Consider the following 4,442-nt stretch of genomic DNA (forward strand, 5'->3'; position numbering starts at 1 on the left):
CTCCCTTCTTTCCTCTAACCCAAGCACCAAGAGTACTTAAGAGTAAGAATAAAGCCACGTGATGCCTTTGGAGTCCAATCTCGCACTACACCTATTCTTCCACTCTTCAAGGTCAACACAAATGCCATCATTTCTTATCCTTTATTTATAGATTATCTTCTTTTTCCCTAATTCACTTTGCAGAGAACTCTCCCACTTTCAAAAATGAATTTCCACCACTACCATGGAAATCTCTAGTCTAGATCTAGACCAACAAAGACTTCCTTATTCAATGCGGGGTGGGGGGGAGCCAAATAAAAATACACTTTTGTTCAGTTCTTGAAATGTTCCAATACCACATCACGTCTTAGTTGTCCAAATCCTATGGAAAACCTCACCATTGTTTGCTTCATGGCAAAGGCCAGCTTCATTCTCAGGGTGCCCTCCTCTTTGATTGATCTCTCTTCTCCAGAATAAGTGTTTTGTAGTGTCCCCTGGCTGCCTAAGGACCCCAATGAGGACGCCCACCTTTTCCTGTCTTTTGTGAGCCCGTATGTGCTGCGCTCACTGTTTGTTCCTCTGATAACCACTCCCACCAGATTTACAACCAGCCACAGTGGTTCCAGTCTCCTTCCTTATGTAATATAAAAATATGTCACATAATATCCCAAAGGAATCAAACTGTTCAAAATCTTCCTTTTTCCCAGATAAGTAGACTTAAGGAAAGGACATTAATGGTGTGAAATTCAAGTAAGAACTAGACTGTTTTAGCACAGATCCTCTCACACGTTAACAAGTCCACTCACGTGAAGTTTGAGTGAGCTTTGTAAAATTTTTCAGTTATTTCAGCATCTCCACTATGATACTTGAAGCCTCTTTCTCTGCTTTTGGGGATCCGCTGTTCTGAGTGGCCAGAGACCTCTGAACTTCTTCAACGTACTCTAAGAATGTAAACTAATGATAATAACAATAATAATAAGCTAGTGCATTTAGTATGGTTTAATTGTATGAATCTAAAGGATGTAATTCTTTTAAGCTTACAATTTTCTCTTTTTTATAATATGGCAAGTCTAAGAAACTGTAAACTAAATGATTTTTCCAGGATGCCAAGAAATCACTAGCAAACAGAGACTTATTCACCATTTTCTGCAAATCCTGATCTATTAATCAACTGGAACGTGGCTTTACTCTCTAAAAGAAGCAGGAAGAGAAATACCTCAGCCTTCAGAGTTATTGGACCAAATAAGATTATATCAAAGTAACGGAAACTCAAACTGGAATGGTGACTGAATACTTACCTTTAAAAAGTTCAAACATTAGAGCAAATGTTACCTAGAATGTATCTCTGGGTTTGTTTGCTTGTTTGTTTGTTTGTTTTTGTTGTTCCATTTGGCTTTGTTTGGCAAGAAAAACTTAACTGAGTAGAATTTTTATACCTTACTCATTTTAACAGGAACATGTATGGAGAGGCCCAAATTGCCAATCAAGAGTATTTATCCACATGGGAAAATCCTAAGGATGTTAATTATAAATGGTTTATCACCAAGTCAGATGTTGAAAGGAGGGCTGAAAGGCAACTTTGAAAAAGGACATTTCGTTCCTCCAAAAATAAGGGCTTTTCTTTTACTTCTTTGGAAATAGCTAAATCTTGGATTCTTTCACTATCAAATCAACAGCTGAGACTTTTCTTATGATTTCCCCCCATCAAGAAGCTATAACTCATCATATCTGCAAGTATAGATAACAACTAGGTCAGGATTCTCTGTGGAACGCATCTTGTGGGGATGGATATAAACCCAACTCAAGTTGTGGTGACCCTGTGTGTTATTGGTCCACTTGTTAAGGTAATTTGCTCATTTCCAGAAACTTTGTACAATTATTAAGTGCACACCCACTATAAAAATTAACTTGTGCTTGAAGCTGTGTGCTGCTGTCCAAGGCTGCAACAAACAGGTCGGGATGTTTTATTCTCAACCACACTGCAAGGATCCTGGTAAGAACCGCCAAATGCCACCCAGGTATTGATGGTGAGTTTCCTGTCCTCTGCTACTACCATTCGGATATTGACAATGTCTGCTGCTGTTTTCCTGCTGCTAAGGCAGTAAAGGCTGGAAGTGCTCAGATTTCTACAAATAAAGAACAAACACACTCTGTTTATGAAAACAAAGCAAACCAATAAGCTGCCTAAGATCAGCTTGATTCTAAAATAAAAATGGGTATTTTTAAAAGCATGTTGATTCCAGCCCCAACTTGAAAATTTAATTAGGATCATCTGGATGACAGCGAGACATAAATGCAGGAACTAGCAAAATCAGTATCATTTTTGAAGTCTCATTTTCATTATGTCACTTCCTCTTGTCACCACTGTGAAGGATTTCAAGTGCCTGTCTCATCCATATGGTGACATTTTCTCATACGCTGAACTGAACCATAGCCATCAAATTACCGCCCTGACTCAGAGAGTAGCCCATTTTTGAAAGGGCTAAATTATCAGTGATTTAACTCTTTCTGAGGAATTAAGAACTCAAAATTAATGGTACTTGATGCTATTTTTCATTCTTTCTGATTTGCCTGCTACATCGGACAAAACTGTATTAGAATCTAAGTTTCTTCAGTCAAAAGAAAACTATGGATGTGACAAAGCAGGCTTCCTCTTGTGCCATGTGTGGAAGTATTGAGTGGTAGGACATTTCTGGAAGCAATCTGTCCTCATATAACAAGGGCTTTAAAAGGCAAAAAATACAGCTTGGCTCAGGAATTTCAGTGCTGGGAAGTCATCACAGAACTTGTTAATTTTCCCCTAACATCCATGCTCTCTGTCATCTTTAGGTAATAAAACCCCTACATTTAAGCTGGGGACAGAGCTGCCCAGATTAAGCAATCCATATCCTAGTCACCCGTGCAGCCAAATATGGACTTACTTACTGATTAAGGTCAAGCTAAGAGAATGTAACTGGAAATACTGTGCACAGGCTTCCAAGAAATGTCCTTAAAAGACAGTTGATACAAGCCTATTCTCTCTCCTTTTGTGCGGCTTGGAAAATGGATAGCAGGGCTATATCCCAGATCATGAAGTGAGGTCCTCATGCTATTGGTCAGATCAGAAAACTGGAAGTGGACTGGGTCCCAGACAACTGTGGAGTTACCATGTCACTCTAGAAACTCAAAGTCCTTTCTTTTTCTTGTCACATCTCTAAAACTGTATTGTTTTTGTGTTAAGATGTTATATACGCCTAAGTTCTAACAACTGCTTTGAGTCACTCATCTCTTGGTATGCCCACGTGTATGCACAGTGCACACGCTAATAAACTTCTCTTTACTGTTCTCTTACTAATCTATCTTTTGTCAGCCTAATGTTACAGGACCCAGCTGGAGAGCCCAGGAGGGTAGAAGGAAAAAAAGAATATTTTCCTCTCCTACACTGGAATGTTACCTCAGCACCCAAAGCTAAGTGACTTAGAATCCAATATCACTTTTCTTGAGTCACAGCTAGGAGGAGGTTGGTGGAACCTTAAGTAATTATTGGTCTGTCATGATAAATGGTCCTAAGAATTATGCCTCATATAATAAAGGTATCATTTCAGTGGCACTAAGCACATTCTCAGGGTTGTGAAAAGCAATCCGTACTTCTTATTTAAATGGGAATAAAAGACTTTGACACTATATTGGATTTTTTCATTACCTGTGAAGGCACTTTTTAGATTCTATTCTATTTGCTTGACTTCTTGCAATGAACAGTTTATAATTATAAGCAAGTAAGCTAAAGATATATCTTTCAACTGACAAAAACAAAAACTCAGGGAGCAAACCCAGGCCTCATATTCTTGCTTCTTGCTCTGCCACTGCAGGCTGAATCTTGTGGGACATCGGTTACCACTGATGAATTGTTTTAACAAAAGGGTCACCCTTGCTTCCGTGGAGATAATAATTTTCATGGTTTAAAACTCCATTGGAAAAAAAAAAAAAAAAAAACTCCATTGGAGTAGGACAAAAATAAACAGGTATATCATTTTGCTCAAATGTGTTCAGGAAAATCTAAAATTTCAACAGATAATTATAGTACATGGAGAGTACATTTTATTCAGAAGAAACTTCATGTGAATCTTTTTAGCAAGAAAACCACCCTGGGGGGGGGGGTGCTTCCCTGGTGGCGCAGTGGTTGAGAATCCACCTGCCAATGCAGAGGACACGGGTTCGAGCCCTGGTCTGGGAAGATCCCACATGCCGCGGAGCAACTAGGGCCCGCGAGCCACAACTACTGAGCCTGCGCATCTGGAGCCCGTGCTCTGCAACAAGAGAGGCTGCAACAGTGAGAGGCCCACGCACTGCAATGAAGAGTGGCCCCCGCTCGCTGCAACTAGAGAAAGCCCTCGCACAGAAACGAAGACCCAACACAGCCAAAAAAATTAATTAATTAATTTTTTTAAAAAAAGAAAACCACCCTAACCCCATCCCCTACTTAC

Source organism: Balaenoptera ricei, chromosome 7 (assembly GCF_028023285.1).
Source record: "Balaenoptera ricei isolate mBalRic1 chromosome 7, mBalRic1.hap2, whole genome shotgun sequence".
NCBI lineage: Eukaryota > Metazoa > Chordata > Mammalia > Artiodactyla > Balaenopteridae > Balaenoptera > Balaenoptera ricei.